Source organism: Anas acuta, chromosome 24 (assembly GCF_963932015.1).
Source record: "Anas acuta chromosome 24, bAnaAcu1.1, whole genome shotgun sequence".
Classification (NCBI taxonomy): Eukaryota; Metazoa; Chordata; class Aves; order Anseriformes; family Anatidae; genus Anas; species Anas acuta.
The window spans coordinates 6,326,263-6,347,885 of record NC_089002.1 but is presented as its reverse complement, the minus strand read 5'-3'; the positions used below and the strand labels follow the sequence as shown (position 1 = coordinate 6,347,885).

The 21,623-nt window shown below is 45.9% G+C and overlaps 2 long non-coding RNA genes across 4 annotated transcripts in view; both read right to left on the bottom strand.

Moving 5' to 3' along the window:
* LOC137844039 (uncharacterized) overlaps positions 1 to 21,623 on the bottom strand; it is a 162,827-nt gene that overhangs the window by 60,385 nt on the left and 80,819 nt on the right. The window lies entirely within an intron of this gene.
* Positions 1 to 21,623, bottom strand: part of LOC137844133 (uncharacterized) — a 39,495-nt gene that overhangs the window by 7,329 nt on the left and 10,543 nt on the right. The gene's annotated exons all lie outside the window — the stretch shown is intronic.

Below are 21,623 nucleotides of genomic sequence, written 5' to 3'. Positions count from 1 at the left end.
ACAGTGCTGGAGGATGAAAAGTGCTAAGTGACAAGCAAGGGGAGATTCGGCTGTTCCAAAACAACAAGGAGAAAGACTCGGGAAGAAAGGCTTGGTGTGAGCACACGCCATGAGTAGCACATCGGGGCTACAAATACGCACCTTCGATATGAATCTGTGACTTTCATGGGGGTAATTACAGCAGTTGCTTGACTTTGCAACAGCTGAAGAAGGCGCTGCCTTTCCCTCCTGCTTTTCAGCAGCGTGGAGCTGCTCTGCATCCGTAACAAACTCCCTCCTAGGACAGGGCTGAGCTGTTTGCGCAGCCAAGAGCCCGGGTGCTTCCCGAGACACTGATCTGTTCGGGCTGCACTTCGAAATAGAGTGTCAGCACTGCAAATCCATGAAACAAGCAGCCCGTTGCACCATCGCCACGATTCCAGCTTTCGCTCAGCACAGGCCTAAGGGCAAAATGAGAAGCTGAGAACTGATTTCAGCTCGGGAAATTTTCTGCACCTGGAGAACTGAGCCGAGACAGACACCAACAGGCAACTGCTGCCGAGCAGCGCGACCTCAGCACTCGCTTGGCACTGCCGGGGTAATGGGGGCTGGCGGGTGTCCTCCTGACACTCTGAGCATGAATTTTCGTTATTAGTTCTGCAATTTGTACATATTTTGTCAGCATCTGATTTCCCCACTCTGACTTTCAGCCTGTGATCCCATTGTGGCAGTTCTACCTTGTTCCCCTGTTCAGCTGAGTTACCCCACACTCACCTGAGCCCAGCACACCAGCAAACAGCCCCGGCTCCCCTGCCATCAGTGCCAAATGCCAATTATTCGGCCAGGAGGTGAGGATACAGAAACTCGGAAAGCTGATGTGCCTTCAGGCATGCTGATTATTTACATCTGTGTCCACTTACTCCCCTGCACTGAACGACGTGCTGGGCGGTGTTCGTTAGCCTTTGGAATCATTAATGGCACGGCCGTTTTATGGAGCAGCTACATGTCTGTATAGGTACAGAATCGACACGGTCTTTCTTACAGGAAGAACGTGGTTTGAATTAATCTTGCCTCACCTATTAAGATGACTTCGCTTTGGGTATGTACCCATATACCTGGGAGCATTTGCACAACTCGCACAGACGCCGGAGCAGCGCCCATGTGCCCCTCAGCACCCACAGCTTGCTCGGAGCCAACATGCGTGAGCACGGGAATTAACTCACAGCTGCTTCCAGGAATGACTGCACATGTTGATTGACTCAGAAACGCGTGGGTCAGACCCCTGAGAGTCAACTCAAACACCTGAACATGAAATTACAAAAATTAACTGAAAAGAACAGTGGCTGCGATTGGGTTGATGACTGTGCTCATACGCTCAGCCCTCCCCGGCACCTTTTTTTCCAAGGATCTTTCTTTTGCAGTGGATCGCTAACCTCTCACAAAAGATCTGTCCTTTTTAATCATGCTCTCCCCTCCTCTTCCCATGCTCTACATACCCAACTGCGTCACATTTGTTGATCCCATCACAGAAGCCTCGGGGCTTCAGAAAAGTCTTTTTCAGCACAATTATATACAGCTCTCCTGCCTTCCTTGCCCCTTTTCTTTGTTACTGCCATTCACCATTACAGAGCTCCAGCATGCTGCAAATTGAATGTGACACCGACGTTCTACGTGTGTTTTTCTATAGACACATACAGAAAACCAGCAGAAAATGCAGATCTATAGATGCTTATTTTTTACAATGGCAATGAAGAATTCCACTGCTTGCACACTTCTCCCTGTAACCGATTACTCTGCTTACTTTGTTCTGGATGATCAGAACAGGGACGAACACAGATCACAGAAGACTACAAATATTTGGTGTGGCAGATTATTTTCTTCAAATGCCAGAAATGAGCTAACCTAAAAGCTTTCTGTCTGCACGTTGTTTGATGCTTAGCTCTGGTTTGCGATTGCTCATTCAGGTAAAACTTCACATAGCAGAATCTACTGGCTGCGAATGTCTTTCTTTCTCCTACCCCTTTATTTTTCTTATTTTTATCTTAAGTTCGGGACACACTTTACCCACTTTGCTTTTCTTTCTTTTTTTTTTTTTCCCTGAAGTTCTGACTCCACTAAAATCTGTGGGAACTTTTCCACTGACTGCACAGGAGCCATTTTTACCCTCAATTTAGGCAAAAACCAAGCAACCCCCCTTTTTGATGAATACAAAATAAGTAACAAGTACACCTGTTCGAATTCCAATTTGGATAGAAAGGTGGAGCCCTCTACTCGATCACATTTATCTAACCCCCATAGCTCTTGTTTCATAAGTTCTGCCCTTCTGTTCCAAAAGCCACTATTAGGATGTTGGTTATTCTCACATATCTGGAAGTGGAGCAGATTAATAACAGAATAATGAAGTTAAACGATACATATGATAGATGATATAATCAGTGTACATAACACATAGTAAAATACTGCAAGGTGTATAAAACATCAGCTGTAAAATGAGAACTGCAAGTGAAAGCTGTAAAAGCCCAGGCTTTTCTCAGCACTGCACGTATCATTTCATCCCAGAGTCCTTTGTAACCTTGAAACAGCTCAAAGTTTGCTTGCCATATTTAGAAAAGAAATTGAAAAGCCTTGGGAAGCTCCTGACCAAGTGCTCTTCCTCTCCCTGCTAAGCTGCACTGACACGGGAGACGAGGTCTGTAATTAGCAGAACAACCCACCGCACCGAGAGCGAGGATCACCAGCGTGAAGTAGCTCAGGGCCTCGCTCCTCGGAGAGCAGTGCCCTCCGTGCCCTCCTTCTCCTTGATACATCGCCTGCAGACAGTGCCTCTCACATCAAATAACAGAAAATGAGCACATTCGGTGAAGCCCTGAGAGTATCGCGGAACAAAGTTGGATTGCCTCTGCGTGCAGCGGTTATTTTTGCTCTTTGTCTTTGCTGCAGAAATATTGGGGATGGAGAACTTCTTCTGAGGCAGATGAGCCACAAAGGAAGCTGTCCGTCGGATCAGGACACTGCTCACCCATGTCGTACCCCTGGCAGGGACACAGCAGGGACTGGTGGCACTGCTCTGGTGTCCCATCGGTACCTTCCCCAGGAGTTTGTGGGTTTATATGGTATGTTGGTGTTAGCAATGAGGCCTCTAGGGCTCACTCGTTGGCTTTGTGAAATGCTCGGGCAGGTATCAGAGGTATCAGTTCCCACCAGCAGTGGGAGGAGGAAGGCACGATGAAGACTCCTGCGCATGGTGCTCGGGTGGGCGCAGTCCCAATCAGAGCTGGTGGACAGAAAGTGGTGCCTCAAGAACACACTACTGAAAGCTGATGCTTTGTTCTCCTGGCTTGCAGCACCCCAGCTCTTGGAACACCCAAGGAATTATTTTCCTAAAACCTCCCAGTGGTCCTGCACACCAGGAGGAGCATGTGCTGGTGATGCGGAGCCTCTCGTGGTGTCAGACAAAGCAAAATTCCCTTCTGGTACAAAAACATGCTGCTCCTGACCTGTTTACAACAATAACTTGCCCTCTGGTGCCTGGTATTGTCAACGTGGTAGGTTTTACTACCCCACTAAAGCAGGCACACATGGTGCAAAGTGCAGTCCCTGAGCACTCAGCATCACCAAACAGCCCGATCCAGTCAGTGCCCCAAAACACCCACTGGCCCTAAACTTATTTAGCATTAACTCTCAGAGAAATGACCAGCGTGGGAGGGGAGGCAGCAGAAATGCAAACGATCTCTTGTCAGGTTTCCCAGCTGGGCTCGATGCTCCAAAATCCCCTCCACCGCAGCGAGGACACCTTGTTATCCTCCTGGCCCGCTCCTGCCTGTGAGCGAGCGCTTCTCCGCACCGACAGATGGGAGCACTGGCAGAGAAGACAACCATGTCTGTGCATTAATTATGTCAAGGGCAGGATTCCCAGATGAGAGCGTTAAAGCATCCATCTAGATGAGGTTTCCTAGCCCAGGGCTAAAAAGGTTTACCAGCAGTAACCCTGTTCAGACCCAGATTAACTCTTCCTCCTCTTCCTTACTGCCAAGAGCTCTAAAACCACGTCCAGGGAAGCTTTTGGCACGGTTACAATTAGCACAGCCACAGCATTTTTATATTCTCCCTTAGTTTATCATTTCTACCTCCCTCACCCTTAACTTACTGATCTCTAGCTCTCCTCTCCATGTTCCGAGCCATTTGGCACCAGCAGAGCGAGGACGCGCTGAGCACCACAGCAGCCACATTACACCTGGGTATAGCAGGGAAGCCCTGAAACCCAAGAGGAGCCTGCAATCCTGAGAGCAGGGGAAAGAAACAGGATGGTGGAAGAGAAAATAAGCAAGCAGCAAAGTCTCAGTCTGAGGGCGAGGCCAGGTCAGGCATCTGGGAGTCAGTGTCCGGGGTACAACAAGGCAGCTCAGGCCATCTGTCTGCCCCCTGCTCCTGCCAGTCCCTGCACCTCTGGTGGGCAAACAAGAGCCTGGTTGTGTATACAGGAAAAGATTCACATCCTGAAGAGGAGGAAGAGGATGATACGCAGGCACCAGACCATGACAAACCCCATCTGCTGCGTCACGACCTGCTGGTGACAGTGGGTCAGAAACAGACACCGGCTACACGCTGCTGCAAAGCCTGCGCTTGGACTCTGCTGCAGCCCACAAAGGTTTCAGTTCCAAGCAGGTCTGGCCACATTTGGCCATCTGCAGATTTACTGAGAAATGGCTATTTTCTGCGCCTGACACCGCTCCAAGGCACCGTGCCCCGTTCCAACACCCGACCTCCATCCCTGGGCCACCTGCAAGGCCCTCGCTGTGCGCCACCAGGCAGCACCAGGCCGGGCGGGCACAGGGGCTCTCAGCTGCAGGGCAGCACCACAAACATCTCCCCTTGTTTCATACCTGGAAGATTACAAGCTGTGAAGCACAAGGCGTGCTTAGCCCTGTGGTTTAGTTCTTGATTATTGATAGCGGTTCAGTTATTGATTCACACCAGCAAACAGCGAGGTGAGGAGCTGATGGGACCATTCCCTGAGCGGCAGGGGCTCCGTGCAGCCCCCAGGACATGGGCTAGGGCTGTGTACAGGGACTGCTTGCATGATTTTCCCCACAAAACAGAGGACTGGGGCAGCACTGCTAGTGATGGGGAGGAGAACGCCCAGCCACAGCCTGTGTGCAGGGAGGGAAGGGTCAGCAGGTGCTTCACTGAAATCTGGGGTACCACCCAGCCTCCCACATACATGTGTCTCTCATTAATAAAATGTTTTTGTAAGAAGTCGAGTAAAAATGTATTTGTGTTTAACAATTAAACGTAATTGGCAAGTGCTAACGGCTCTGTGATCGGAAAACTGGGGGAAAAAGCAAAGAGGAAGAAACTAGTTTGAAGGGATTTTATCTAATTTCATTTTAATTAGATCCTTTTTCTAACTGAGTTTCTAATTTTTCAATTAGCAATTAGCAGCTGCAACTCATTCTGAGCGTCACGAGGTGCCAGAGACACTAATTACACCACAGGAGTAGGAGGCTGAAAATGAGAAATAAAATTATCCATGAATGTTATTAGAAGAAAGGAATGATTACATTCTGTAATAATATACTGATGTGAGCCTAATTAGATTGAAGGATTGGGGGGAAAATAGGAGATTTTGAAATGGATGATATTTGGAAGCCTATAGGTCACCTTCTTGTCATTAATAATGATTAGGTGTATCGCTTGGAAGAAAGCCAGGCTGGGAGCGATGCTGTTCCTGTATGGCCGCCCAGCACAGGTTCTGGCAGCGCAGAGACATGGACATCACCCAGCTACCTCTGCCGGCAAACCTCGGGCCCTGAACTTGCTCAGGGAAAAGAAGGAAGGCAGGCCCAAAGGGGGAAAGCCATTTAATCACACCAATGGGGCACCACAGGGGACCAAGTGAAAACCTATAAAGAGCCACTTGATGGCAAAGAGGGAATGCCGCAGTGAGTCCATTTATTTCCACTTTTAAAATGCACCAATTTTTCTTTGCAAATCAATAATCCTTTACACTTGATTTAGTAATGGGAGCAGCCTCTCTCCTGCTCCCGTGTGCACAACCTGCATTTTGGAATCACTTCAAGGGACCCCCAGTAATAAATGATTACATCCAAATGTGGCTCTCGACAAAATTTATGAGCTCCCATTCATCCCACTCCCCTATTTGTCTTTATATATCTCTCAGCATTTGCCACTAATTATATTCCTCTTTATAATCTGTGCTCCCCAGTTAAGGCATGTAATTGATAGCTTCCGAAAAATCATTAATTCCAGGGTGGACCAGGAGCGGTTTGTCACGCTGCTTCCCCCACTGCTACCACCGCGGTTCTTCCCAACACCCCTGTCCTAGCACCAAGACACTTCTCAGCTCACAGAAGATCCCGTAACACTGCAGTAATGGAAGAGGGTAAGAACAGTGAATTAAACCCAAATTCTTTCCCGTTAGCTGACAGTGAACTATTGCTGAAGGACGCAGATGTGGAGGTGAGCACTATGGAACCCACCCAGGGCACTGTGAGCACAGCCCTACCCTGCTGCCTCCCACTGACTCCTGTGACCCCCCAGTAGGGATGAAGATGAGTGCAGAGCAGCAACAGAGTTTGGGGGGGGAAGAAAAAACTCTTCATTTAAGATTCAGGTGGTGTAGCACATGGTCCTCTTGAGCTGGAAATTGTCTTTGCAAGTGCCTCTGCTTTGTTGTTGCGCGACACCGGAGTTTGGTGATTTAGGGGCAGAGGGGTGCAGCCTTTAATAAATAAAGCAGACAGTTATTGCAGGGGAAAGGAAGGAGAGAGGCGACAAAGGTAAATTAAGAAGTCTGAAGCAGCCAGGTTTTCAGCTCTGCTAACAACGAGGAGGAATTCTCTCCTCTTCCCTGGCAGACGGAGCCCAGGCCCACACCAGGTCCCCCACGCCAGATGTTTTGCAGCATCAGATCGAGACAAGAGCATCTCTTGAGCTGTGTTGGCTTCTGCCTTTGAACAAAAAGCAAGGCAGCTGACTTGCACAGGCATCTCAGTCCCCACACCACTCACAGCCTTTTTCCACTGGTGTGCTTTGTGACACGTGGGCTGGGTGCTGTGCCCGTGCCCACAACAGTGCCCAAAGTTAGGACCAAACCCCGATGCCCACCGAGTCCGTTCCTTGGTTTCTTGAGCAGTGCCACGTATAAAACCGACCCATAACTAACAGCATTCAGCAGCTGGTTGGCAATTCTGGCCCATCATCTGCTGTCAGAAAAGTGCTGCATCTGCAGAGCTCGCAGGAGTGAAAAAGAAATAAAAAGGAGGAATGTAGTACTCAGAAGCACTCGGCTCCCGTTTCTAACTGCAAAGGCAATATTTCCATGAGCACCACCATCATTTTAAAAGCCTAACTCCTTTAAAAAAGCCAGTCAATCATTTTAGGCACTTTGAACATTTTACTTCATAGCCATTTAAGACTTCCTAAAAAAAGGCAAAAAATCCCAACGTTAACTACACAAAGCAAGGCTATTTCTCTCCCTGTTTAGATTTTATTCCTCCTCCAGGAGAAGGCCACCATCCAGCCAAGGCTCTTCTTATTACGGCCATCAGAACCTCTTGCCGTTTTACCTTCCCCCTTGGCTTCCCCAGCCCCTCTCCCACCGCCAGCCCTGGACAAGCATCTATTTTCTTCTCTGCAAAGCTTACAGAGAATCACACGTTTCAGACAAATATTTCTACCATCTCATTTGACACCAAACAAGCAGGAAAAATATGGCCCATCACAAGAAATATCAGTATAATGTTCCAATTTTCCACCATTTGACAGCAATCAAGTAGAGACTAATGGCTTTCCTCTGTGACTAAATCATTTAGAGACCAAGGTATTCCGTCTCATTCTCATTAGAAAAAAAAAATATTCCAATAATCTCATTATCCCAATGTGAATAACAGTAAAAATACGCCAAGACTGATGGCTCCGTCAGCACTCCCGCTTGGGCAGCGCTCGTGGCTCCTGCCCGCGGCTCGGCGTTGCCTTGTTTGCAGCAAGACTCAAAGTCTCCCAGCACACTGAGGACTTTTATGTACTATTTTTAACTAACTTCAATCGACAAAGAATGTGTCATGGAATGTTAAACTTTATGGAAATTCTCCTAGAGAATAACATAATTTCACGGTGCATTACTCCACAATGACCTGGTGCTTGAACAATTAATTTTTAAGGTATAGCCTTTTTCTTCCCATGCTGTATTTAGCTTTCTCCTAAACCATCAACAACATCAGGATTCCTTTTCTTCCCCCTTATGATCTGAGGAGCCTATTTAAACCTCACAGCACGGGCTACATTTTCACAATCCATCTTTCATACGCTGCTTGAAAATGGTGAAGAATGGGAACCAAAATGCTCCAGGATTTACCTCAATTATTTCTACTCCATGAAGCCACTGCCATTTCTCAGCCTCCCTTATTTTCTGCTGAGAGTCTTCCAGAGTTGCCCGGAATGCCCCAAAGCTGACCTTTTGTCACCGATGGGCACTGCCAGGGCTGGCTCTGCCTGGCACAGCCCCACGGAACAGCCAGACACGAGCAGGGGTAGGTGCTGGGCCAGCTAACGAGGAAAAAATTCATGTTATTTGGAGGTATTAATGCTGTATATGTCCCCAAGGGCAGCATGTGAGGCAGGAATTGCTTCATGCTGCAGATTCCCCAGGTTACACCCTCACGCAGCCCCCACTTGATCTGAACTTGCAGTGGGTGAGTGCCATCAGAGTCCCTACACGTGCAAGGACGCCAGCTTCAGTGTGCCACGTGCAGCCCTGCCTTCCATCTGAGGGAGCTGCCATTTCTGGGGTTCTGTTGTTATTTTTCATTACCCAGTAATATGTTGACTCTATAATTTGTGCATGCCTGCAATTTCTATGGAACCGTGCAAAACAAGGATCAGCAAGTCATTAGAGCATGTCTCTTCCAACCCATATGCTTTCATGGCAACATTAATCAAGCTAAGTAGAAACTCCCTTAATGTTAGACATTATTCTCTTCTGCTACACTAATCTAGCGGATTAGCTCTGCCATCTGTATATTAAAATTAGATATTTTGGTCTTTATTCTGTTCAGTTCCCCACTTTTCCTTGCAATAAATCAGCTCTGGAATGCATTTCAGAAGTTTTGGTAATCACTAATACAGATGGCTCCAAGTGGAAGGCAACCGATGTGGTTTCTCAGTTATTTATGGTAGGTGTTGTGTTGTAAAATTTAGAGATCAGGTAACGAGCTAAATGGGCCTCCAGAACCATCCACATGCAAGGCTGGAAGGGATCTGGATTTTGAGGCCACTCCCTACTGAAAGTCCCTCAAAGTACCTGTGCTGGCAAAGTTGCTGTGCTCAGTCCTAAAGCAAGCCCCATGGAACAGAGGAAGAGAGAGCTACAGAAAGAGAGAGACAGAAGTCAGGAGAAGTATTCCTGAAGCAACTTCACTTTCAAAATGAAGATGTTCCCTGCCTGTCAGCCCCGGAACATGTTAGTCTCTGTAATTATTCTCAGGCTATTCTCTTGCTCTATCAGCCAAAAGATTCACATCAAACCAGAACGCATCCAAGGCCTGTCAGTCACAAGCAATTTTCCAGTCTCAGTGAGCTGATGGAAAATGCAATTTACAAAAAGGAATCAACATCTTGCATTCAGGACATCAGTAAGTGACACCTTCCAAAGATGCTCCAGCACCCTACAAGAGCTGCAGCTTGGACCCCTGAACCCCTGCGGGACTGGAGGTGCAGCCGGCAGCAAGGGCTCACAGCACCACCTCCGATCCCCCCTGCAGCAGAGCTCAGGTCCTTGTGCTGAGCTCCAGCACAGGCAGCCACATCTCCACCCAGCTGTCCTCTGTGTTTTCACAGGAATACCTCCATCACGGCCTCTCCTGGCTCTCAGCTGCTCAATAGCCTCGCTGCGCCCCGTTAAACAGATGGTGTCTGCTGCTTCAGAGAGAGCTGGTTTTCTTCTTGATAGACAGCGATGCTGCACCGGCTGCAAAAGCGCTTTAGGATCTATTGGGGCAAAGTGATTATATCTCAATCAATGATTTCAAGAAAGTAATTTATTGTTCCATCTTGGGAGCTTAAATTTAGAGTTTTAAAGCATTTCAAGTCCTGTGTGTGAGCAAACTAATAAGAGCTGCAGCTAATGCTACACAGGCACATAACCAAAACATCTGAACAATCCTTCCATCATCGAGCTGATCCTGGAGCATTTGCACCTTGTACCCCCTATTTATTCCAGGAAAATTACCCCAAAAATAACACTGTTTACTCGCATAGCAGTTTATTTCCATGGCCAGACTGCATTGTTCCATTAATTCCCATAGAGAGACAGTAATTTCTATCTCCTCTGTACCGGACCATTGTCCTTTTCACAAGGCTGTTATTTTCCTCTGTAAAAGCTGTGGGCTAAGAATGCTGGCAAAGAGCGCAGAAAACACAAAGCAAAAATTTCAAAGTTTGAAGTAGAAAAAGTAGCTGCTCAAGATGAGAATAAACCCTATTTGTCCCCTTGAAGTCATTGTAACCACTGAATCCCATCGGCAGTTGTGTCGTTTTTCACCATCTCCTGCCACATGCTCTCGCTATATATAGCAACCCCACGGTGTTGCATCTTGACTCGGTGCTCTGCATAACGATGAGGTGGCAGCCAGGTTTGTTTTGAAGTAAGCATTAGGTCACACTATTGCTTTATGCCTGAGAGTTGAGCGTTCTTTGCCTTTAAAAACAGATGGGAATTAAAGTGCAGTTTATTGCTACAAAGAAATAGTGGACAAATTACCCTGCTATGCCATACTGGTTGGGATTGTTAGTTAGAAGTGACAACCAGGACTGTAATTTATATGCAGAGTCTGGATTTAAACAAAGTCCCCAGCACTAAATCTTGTATTGTAAACCCTCTTTTGTATTTCTGACTCATTTTGCGCTGGGAATCGTTTAACCATAGATTTTAACTGCTAATACACTTCCATGAAATGCAAAGAATAAATCAAAGTTACTGGATCATTCAAACTCTGTCTGAGTAGTTGTTTATATGACATTTTTCTTCTACTGCTTTTGTATGGTTGCAGAGATGCCATAAAATTATGATATACTGAACACATCCCACTGCCATCTTGGCAAACGCTGTTGCAGATAAAACCAACATGCTTAATTATTTTCTTAGTTATACAGAGAATAAATGCTAGTAATAATAAGAGATGCCACGAAAGGGCAGGTACAGCTGCTCATCAGGTCACGCTGCAAATAGTAAATAAGTCATAATTAAAAGAAATATCTGAGAAATTCCTTTGTTTCCACCCCAGGTCTGGTTATCAGGCCAGGGAGGCAGGAAAGGAGGGGTGTGGGTGCACCGCGTGCTGCAGGGCTCAGCCTCAGCGCGCCTTTGTCATGGGTTAAAAGCAGGCAGCTGCCCTTCACTCTGCACCAGGGTGCTGAGCTGGTGTTGGCAGGCATGTGCCATGCTGCTTTATCAGAAAAAAGATATAAACTCAGTTTTACTTATTATAAACGTTCACCATGAGTGAACGCTTGCTCCCTGGCTGCAGCTTGGACTGAGCACTGGAGGTGAAGCTTCATGGTGAAGCTGTTATCCCAGCACTGGTATGCAAACAGCTGGGGAAAGTCTCCCATCCTTATCACCATTTACTGGAAAACGCTTTTTTCCCCACAGCAAGTGTTGGTCCCTGGGGACTGGGCTGAGGGAGGTGAATCCTCCGTGACCCTCGGGGAACAGGCGAAGGAACAGAGCTGTTCCCATCGGGCAGCCGGGAATGCTTAGAAGCACCTAACGCCACTCGCTCCAAGAAGCCTGGCTGAAGTCCTGTGGCAAAAGAAAATGGAAGGGAAGGTGCCATGGAAGCTACAAATCACAGACCTCTCTGTAAATCAAGCCTCTATATTCATTAATCCCAAATTAGCCCATTAAAATAAAGCAGCAGTTGATTAATATCCTTAAGTAACACTTACAGTTGAGTGAGAACTTGATGCTAATATACTTGATATTACAGTGCATTAATAAAGAGACCGTCTCCATCTAACTGAGATGCTTTTGGAACTCAGCTCTCAGCAAAAACAAACTACAGCGAGGAAAAACAAGGCACAGCAGAAGAAAAGCTGGTGTCTGTAAGGAAAGCACGAAGGGATGTTTCTCAGATGAAGACATCAGCACAGGAGGAAGATTTTCAGAGGAACGTTCCCCATATCGGAGCACACCAGTTCCTGCAGAGGTTGCCCTGGGAGAAGTTCCAGTTCCAGACAAATTCACTGAACATGAGGAGGAGGCAGCAAGGACACCCCAGCAGGGAGCACCCTGGAAATGGGGAGCCCTGGAGTGCAGCTGCTGACCTGCACCGGGCACATCTCCGGGGCTGCGGACCCTGAGCGGGAGCAAAGCAAATATTAAGCATAACGGGCCTGATTTTCCAGCAGTGGAGGAGGACTTTACCTTGGGAGTAAGCCCCATGCATGCAGGGCTGCTTCACACAGCACCAGCCACGTGGAGTGGCCCAAGCCCAAGGAGGGCTCAGCCCCACCGCTCGGTTGGGATTTCTGCCTTCCACTTCTATAGATCTCAGTGCCAATACTCTGCCTGTAGACTTGTTGGACAAATTAAAGTGACAAAACTCAATATGGAAATTCAGATCATTAACATATTAATCAAACTGTCGATATTATAAAAACTAACAGGAGCCTGCCAAATAATCATCTTACTAATGACTTAAGGCCATGCCTTTTGCCAATTAGTGTCGCAGCCTGCTCCACTTCCACTTGTCCACTTCCTGATGTCAGGAATAGGTAGACCGGTTTGCTATGGCAAAGATCATGTTATCTTCATGTGGTAATTACTTTGGAATTTAATTGCTTTCCTTTCTTAAGGAAATTCTGTTCCTTAATTACATGGAGTTGAGAATTAGCAAAGGCAAGATTCCAAACTCCAGTTTTCTACATCCAGATTCTTAACCACATCCAGTGAAGGTTTTTCAAGTTTCCCAAGTGTTAGATGCAAGGCAACGTATACAGAATGATCGTCATACATCTGTCTTGCAGATATGTTTTCCCAAAAAAGGCTTTTCCAGAAATTCGTGGGTGTCCAAATTCAATATCAGTACTGTCATTAATAAATGAAATATGAAATGAATGAAATTTTGACATTTCTCCAAATGTTAACATTTGGAAGTTTGACTAAGCTATATTTATCAAAAACAAATTCCAGTAAGAAACGGAATGACTACGGAAAAAAATTGGCAGTGATTCTAATCAAAGAATAAAGTCAGGAAGCAGTGCCAATAATTTAGTAAAACATTTGCTAGTGTCCATTTTGCAAGAAAATTTGAAGCAACTTTGCCTTTATAAAGAGGAATTGTGCTGCTGTACACCAATTAATATTTAGCTGCTTATTAATTGATGAGATGGTTTTACAAGAGGCAATAAACTATTCAGCACTATTTTGCTAACACTGACTTAACATTCGTATGTTCAGCACCTGAACCAGACATGTTTGTCTTTTTAGTTCTACAGCCAAGCTATAAAAGCTTTGAAAACTGGGGTTCTGCTGGGGACTGACAAACCACAGCACGTGAGGACAGCAGAGCACTGAGTGCATTTTCTTTCCTCCATCACTGACATTTCCTCCAATGACACAAGGTCATGCAATTAATGAATGGCAAAGCAAAGCCATGAAAAATGGATATTAATGAAGTGTAACTCTGAGTAATAATGCCATAAGCAACCTCTGATAACAAACACATTTTCCTAATAACATCTTCAATTATCTTCATTAATGTCTGTCCGTGGCAAGATGTGCAGCCTGGCCCTCCAGGACCACGGGCTGAGCACATTTCAAACACTAAGTGCCTCCTCCAGCTTGTTCAGGAAAGTGCTTATTGATGGATAGCTTAAATGATGATAATACGCATTTATCATAATTTCTCAGTAACATATGCCTTCTTCATGTCATCAAGAACTTGAAATTTGAATAAGATTGCTTGCATTACCCAGGAGACCTATGGGCTCCGAGGAGATACGAACCACTGCCTGGCAGAGATCAGCTCCTCGCACTGACGATCTCGCCAGCTTTGCTAACAACTGCCTCGGTCCACCACAAGTGCTTTTTTCTCTGCCACACACTGGATTTCAGCTCAGGTCCAGTTGTTGCTGGAGAATATGCACATCACATCCTGCTCCGTTCTGCTCTTCCTATTTAGGAGGAGCTTTGAGCCTCTAAAAGACGCCAGACAGCAGCTCTAGGAAATTAAATCCTTTATTCAGAATTTAGCTCAGCATGTTCTGACATCTCCCTCAAATTGGCTCTCAAGTGTTTGAGTCCTCTTTTGGAAAAGAAAATTTCCAAGGAGAGGAGAGGTTATCAGTCAGCAAGCCCTGGTGAGGCATCTGACAAAGAAGGAATAATTAGTGCTTTCGGTAAAAGCAACTTTTAGGATACTGCCTTTATCTCTAGTCAAAAAATGAAAGCGAGGATTTCTGATAACACTTTGAGCCACTTACTGTGAGCAAAGGACACGAAAGCGCCTCCAGCCCACCCACTCCTTTCTGACGAAGGGCTCCAGGCCGTGTCTGGTTCCTTCAGGCTGACAGAACCAAACTGCTCCCTGCATTTGCTCACCTGCTTTCAGTTCCAGGCTTTTGCTGACTTGAATTTCTGAGTTCAGACATTATGAGCAGCAGAGCCGACATCAGCAAAGCTTCCTGGGAAGGTCCCTTATGGGCCATTTTCAAAACTATTTTTCTCATCTTTGTGCATGTAAAAATCCAGTCTTCTAATGATTTCAAATTCAATTAAAAATTGCTTACAGTCCAAGTATTGAAAGAATGGAAGCTATGTGAGAACTTCTCATTATTCTTCTCAACTTGCTCAAAGTCCCATGTGCTGGGAAGGAAAATCTGGAACAGATTTTCATGTCATCACTGAACCTTGCCCAGATATTTTTATAGTAGCTTAAATTTAATAAAGTCATTATCTGTAAATTTGCTCTTCTCTCCTTTGAATTAGAAAACATTTAGTCTCAACCCCTGCAGCCCTACTGTGATCATGCTGAAATGGTAATGAGGTTATGTCTCAATCTCGTCCTCCCTGGTGGAAGCAGAGTGAGTCTTTCGGACTCGGGAACCTCATTTATCTTGAGCGAGTTATTCCGTTAGCATTGTTGTTACTATTTGCAGGGATGGTGACAGCTGAGGAGGAAGACAGAGAAGGGAAAGGCACAGCGCTGTCATGGCAGGGTGGTTGCTGGTAGAGTTTGGTTACAGCTTGCTGAACCTATAACAAAAATAAAGATACCAAGTTCAAAGCCACAGCCAGGCCTGCAGGTACATGAGCTACACCGGGGCATGGAAAAGGCTTTGGGGAGTGATCGTGCCAGGCCCCAAAGGGGAGCTTTGGCTCATGCTGAGCCCTGCCCTAGACCCCAGTGGTCAGGGCAGCCTTGCCCAAGTGAGAAGATTTTTTTTTTAAAAGCAGTTGCATACAAAACATTCACAGTCCCGTGGAAATCCCCAGCGATGCAACAAAAATAGTAGAAAGGATGGATTCCTGTGCACGCAGGGCTTTTTTAGAGAATATCACTTATGTTTGTGTGGTTCGCCACCCTTCCTTTTCATTAAAAGTCCTGCACAGGTTTTGGATGCATAATAGAAACATTTTTCTTTGGAAGTTTTACCTGCGTTGACCACAAGGCACACAAAGCACAATCACAGCATTGTGCTGCAGTCCAGCTCACCACAAAACGACGGCCTTGAAATCGTAAATCTGCCCATTGTAGGCTCCAGAAAAAAGGCCTTATCCTTGCTTGGAGAGGGGAGACAGCAGAAGACAGAACAGGACTTTTGTGAGTAGAGAAAGAAAGGGCAAAACGAACAGATCCGTGGTGTTGCTGAGGAGTGTTTTCCAAGTGCCTGCATTGTTCCCTAAGAGGAGGCTTTTAAACTTGACCAGATTCAACCTCTGCTGCAACGCACGCACACAAGGAGAAGCGGTACGAGTATTTTACACGCCTCACGCTCCAGCCCTTCTGGTTGCCAATCCCCACGGTGCTGGGGGTGCTGCTGCTGCCAACAGCTCCCAGGGGCCGTGGGCTGCACCCCCCAGCACAGCACAGGATTTTGGCTGCCTGAGCGACCAACACACCCTCCTCAATCCGGGGGGGGGCGGCTGGCTGGCAGCGCAGGGGAAGGTGGCACGGATCCTGGGGGCAGCTTTGCTTGGAGGGGTGAGGCAGCCTGGGCAAAAAAAACATCCCACAGGAGCCACCACGAGCCCTGCCACCCTGTGACTTCAGCAGCCCCTCGCTGTGATGCCCTCCTGCAGCTCCTGATGGATTCACCAAGATGCAGAAAACCGCAGGGGTGTGAGGTGTTGGATGTCAGCTCCCTAAGCCAGACTGCTTTACTGGCATTGCAGAGGCATTTCCATAGAATAAGGAAGAAAAAAATTAGGAGAAGGTGTGAATAATGCACTTCTACCCCTGTCTATCCCTGCTTGCTGTAACAGATTGGTAAAATAACTTCATCCACCAGTTTATTAACAGCTTGCCCTCTCTTGTATCTCACCTTCATAATGAGATAGAGCAGATATGATGGATTACATTTTGCCTCCTGCTTCCATCCCGAATGAATTATCATTTCACTCTTCTCTCTGTCTCGTGGTTCAGCTGCCTGCAAGCCCATTAAGTGTTGGGAAGTAGCGGGGGAGATGAAGCTATGTGATGTAAAAGGTAAAGGTCCGACTGAGAAAGCAGTTTTAATTTTCAGACTGGAAGACGTGAAATTAAAAGCGAATGAGAAGATTCTCTCACATTCCATCTGGCAGCACTACGAAAACAAACAGAAGAATCCTATAGCAGGGACTATCAGAGCACACAGCTCGTGCTACCAAAATGCTCTCCCTCAGTAGCTGAGGGCTCGGAGCCCAGCCGCACTCAATCACTACAAGCCAGGCAAGATTTTTTCCCCTCACCAAAATGCCTTATTCTGCAGCTCTGCCCCAGCGAAAGCCCTCAGAGAGCCAAACATTCCCAAAGTCATCACTCTTGCCCAGCTCTGTCAGGAACTGCTTTATACCAGCTCTCTCCACAGGAGCACAGGAGTTGTACCCACCCATCAGAACGGATCACCTGAAATGTAACACACCTTGTGCATCTTAAGCAAACTCCTGCACAAAGAAATCAGGTCTTCCAACCATACTGAATGCAATTCTGTTGTCTCCGCTAGAAAATCAAGATGCTTCAAAATTACAGATACACCACAGTGCCACTAAACGTCTGGTTCCTTTTCCAGAGAAATAAGCTACTTCCTGACCCCAATCATTACCTTGTTTCCTTGATGTATCAGGATTGCTAACACTTACAGATCTTGCCCTGACCCCTGTGATGACAGCTGGTATTTAAAGAACCAAGAGTTAAAGAAAAAAAATAATACAAGTGCTAAGGATGATATAGAGCCATGCTGCAACCCCAATGGCTTTTAATGTCCCCCTCCACATGGGACTGTTGGTTGGAGACATCCGAGCAGCATAACCAAGCACTTGCCAACAGAAGTAAGGGTTGCAGAGCCTGGCTCCTTGCATTTCATCTTTGTTGTATCTTCTGGCAGTAACTTTGAGTAATTATACGTTGAGTACAGACATGACAGTTACCTTTCCACTTTGAAGTCAATTTAGCGCTATGAAAATTCATGAAGCAAAAATTAATAAGCTTCATGCAGCTTCAGCACTGACCTCTGATTTTTCTTTCCCTCTTTGCCAAGAATTTGTTACCAGTTCTACTACCAAGAGTTGATTCTTCCCCAACAGCCAGGAAAAAATACCAAGGAACTTGTTACCTCAAGTAGCAGCAAGAAAAATCTTCCACCTATCGGCGTTACAGCCTTAGCAGCTCACTTCCATTTTGCCCTCACACAAACTTTCCATTTCTTTTTTTTTTTTTGCTGTTTATAAACACTTTAATGAGAAAGACAGGTCCAACCACCATTAACAAAACATGGTAAATGAGTATCTGAGGGCTAATGGATGGCAGCTGTTCCTAAATGGGAAAATTAACTCATAAAACAATTTTGGCTGTTGATAAATGGAAGTTGCTCACTCCAAACCACAAAGTAAAACAAGGGAGAAGGTTCAGCTCCCTCCTAGCAGCTTATCAGGCACCTTTAATTTCCATCCTCAGGATTTCACGCTGTGATGAGAATACAAAACATTGATTTTGCTGGTGCCTAGGATGTAGGACAAGATCTCAATTTGATTTCAGTTACCCTGTGTTCTACGCAGTCAGGCGAATTAATAACAAGAGCGAGGTCCGTCCCCGTGGAAGTTCTCCATCACCCAGACGAAGCAGTGCCGTACCCCCGCTGTGCCCGCAGGAATAAGCTCCATGCTCACTCAGCGATCACACCAACAGGCTCAGAGCACACCACAGAAGTTGGTTTTCACCTTTTTGGGTCTATAACCCAAGTTGCAGCCTGCTGCCCTCCACAGATGCCGAGCTCTGCTATTGATATCAAGTGGCTTTGAACATCACGTTCAACACAGCTTTGTAGGAAGGGCTTTGGCTCACGGGGATTAAAACCTAAACACTCAGATCCTGTGTTCTGCATCTAATAATCCTGTAATAAAATATCCATAAGCCTCAGAAGAGGAAAGAAAGTAAGAATAGAGGAAGTTTGCCATCATTTCCTGAAAAATATGGATGGGATTGAAACGTAGATCCAGACTCACCCTCCTGAACAAAGCACGGGGTGAAACAAGAGCAGAGCAACTCCAAAAATACAAGGAATAGACTTTGACAGATGGATGTAAATGTGCCTTTCAGTGCAGGGGAACAGTTGATTCTAAGGCATGAAATCAAATTAGTGCATCTGCAGCTGCCTATGTGTCATCCAGATTCATATTTTACACACTAAAGACATTTTTTAACCTCATGTTAGCTACACTTTTTTTTTTTTTCAAATATTACACTTTCCAGGATTTGCAAAACGGTATTGGCAGGTATTAAAATGAGAGATGAAGGAATGGTGCAATCTGTCTCCTTTTCTATTGTAACATGACAGAAATCTTTTTTTGGACTCATTTACCATCAGGTAGGAGAAAGCAATTTGGAAAAAACTAAAATCCCGGCCTCAGTTTCATCAAGAAACACAAAAACTCTCCAGAAGCTCTGCCTTCAGTGAGGATTTCCCCTTGACTTCCCACTCGGTTTGGGGCCCGAGGCCTCTCTCTGCCCTGCTGGAGGACAACCAGCACCGGGAGCTTGCCCAGGAAGCCCCCCCAGGTCCCTCGGCAGGCAGGGCACCGTGGGCTCCTTGCCCACCATCACACAGCTGCCTCTGCCCCCTCTCTCCTCAAGGAGCTCCCCACCTGTGAGCAGCGATCACAGCCACGGGCACAGAGCCCGCTCTCCCCAGTTCCAATTTCCACGTGGATGCCTTCACGTGCGGCCCTGCCCCGCGCCAGGGGCCTGAGGCACGGCAGCTGCTGCCCCTCCACTCGTACAAATACATCAGGGTATTCGTCATCTGGCAAAGAATCAACGCCTACAGCCAGTTTGGGAACATCTTTGGTGCTTTTCTCTGTCCTGTGGGGTGTATGTCCTCCTTTTTGTTCTTGTGTGGCTTAAGGCCAGCAAAGGATCAGAGACTAATACGTGTCAAAATTAAGTTTTCTTTAATAGAAACTTATAATGGGCTTATAACGTAGCTGCATTGCACAATGGTCATGCAGAACTTAAATGATAAATAATAAGAAAGTATTTAGAAGTCTTGTTTGCAATCTTTTGTACTCAGTGTTTTTACCTTAAAGTCTAGCTTACTCGCTATTTCAAAAACATAAAACAACGCAGACAGCACAGATGATTAAAATCTGTTGTCCAATTTCCAACAAACACTACTGTACCACACTTCAACAGTGATTACGAGATGCCTGCCTACAGAGCTCAGAATTGATCAAAATAAAAAGCTGAACTTGTACAGTTTTTATAACCAGTTCCTGAGGGTTTGGTCAAATTCAGTACAGGATAAAATTAAACAGAGATTGATTTATGTAGAAGGAATTGTACATGCTGCAAGGGGAATGGCTATTGCCCGAACACAAATCAGATTAATTGTAACGGAAGTAGGAAGACAAAACATACAACTTTTTTCCTGTTTTCTTTCCAATGCAAGTGCCAGGCTAATCTGTAAACCAAAACCAATGAACAAATACAAGAGTGATTATTTTCTTGTAACACGATGAGACAGTAAAATAAAATCAGAGTTTCACACATCCTAACCATGTGATTCCTTTCCTAATGCTGCGCTGTCATACCCTGTACAGGAGAAGGTCCAGACAGTATCTTACAAAGCCAACATTTCATCAAAGGGGCCTGAGCATTGCATCCTGACCAGAATTATTTCTTCGTACCCCATTAAAAATGAGAGCTCGTGTCTGCTGAGTCATTCATCAGAGGAAAAAAAGCTTTTGCTACCTGCCAAGGAGGGCTAATCTGGTAGTTTGGCATTTTTCAGCTTTTGTTGTTGTTTTTCCACCTTTCCAAGAGGTGCCTCAGAACCCAGCAATATTAACATGGACTAACAAGAAGGTGCAAGGAAAAAGCTGCCCTGAGGTATCAGCTGTGGTGAGGGTGTTTCCCATGCACAGTTCTCATGTGTAAAAGCCTCTGAACTGTCAAAAGAAAAACCCTGGAAGAAATTAAAAGTTACATCAGAAAGTCAAGTTACTTGTTCTGCATCCTAAGCCCTCCTGAAAAGCCAGGCCCTAAATCACTGCTCATCGTTTTTGTAGGAGGGGAAATCCCACTTGGGCACTGAGATCCCTCTAAGCAAAACAGCACAAGCCATTACTGCCGAGACTTCTGGCTGAAATAGTTCTAGCATTATGTTTTCTGTGAACTACTGGAGCTTTAGTGATGTTGCTTGAGCACCAGTTAAAAAATCTAGCAGGAAATTTCTGCATGAAGACACGATCCCAGAGCAGCCCTTTTCAGGTAGGTATTTCTTCTCTGACTCAGCAATTCCACTGGTGAATAATGCTGCTGCAAAGCATCTCTGACTTCATCAGTCCTTCAGCCTACCCCAGTACGGGACTGCTTCCCCCTCATCACACCCCCGTACCACTCTCCATTTCCTAAATAATCTAGTGATGTCTGTCATGTTACCATTTAAACTCCCCTGTTCTTACAGGCATGTCCCATTCCTGACGCCCACTGTGGTTGCACACCGCAAGCAAAGTGCCAAATAATGCAGGGAGAAGGAGAAATCAAAGCATTTTTAGAAATCCTAAGCTTGGCAAAAGCTGTATGTAATTTTGCTTAGGTTGCAAGTTGGCTTGAGAGAACTGTATCAAAGCACCATCATCTCCAATTGCCTCAGCTTTACTCTAAGCTTATTTGTACTGCTCATTGTAGAGCCCAGACTGACAGCTCCGAAAACCATTTATTTTCTATTTATACAAGAATAAGAAGCATCAACTCAGCAAAAGCAGAGACATCTGATATGTTTCCCTAATACCAGACCTAAGCTGTTGACCTGAGAACATCACCTGGAAGCACTGTGAGCCCACATCTCAGCACTGCCACTATTTTTCTTTAAGCTCAGCACTTGCTTATAAGGAAATGCTTATAAGAGACAGAGCCAGAACTATA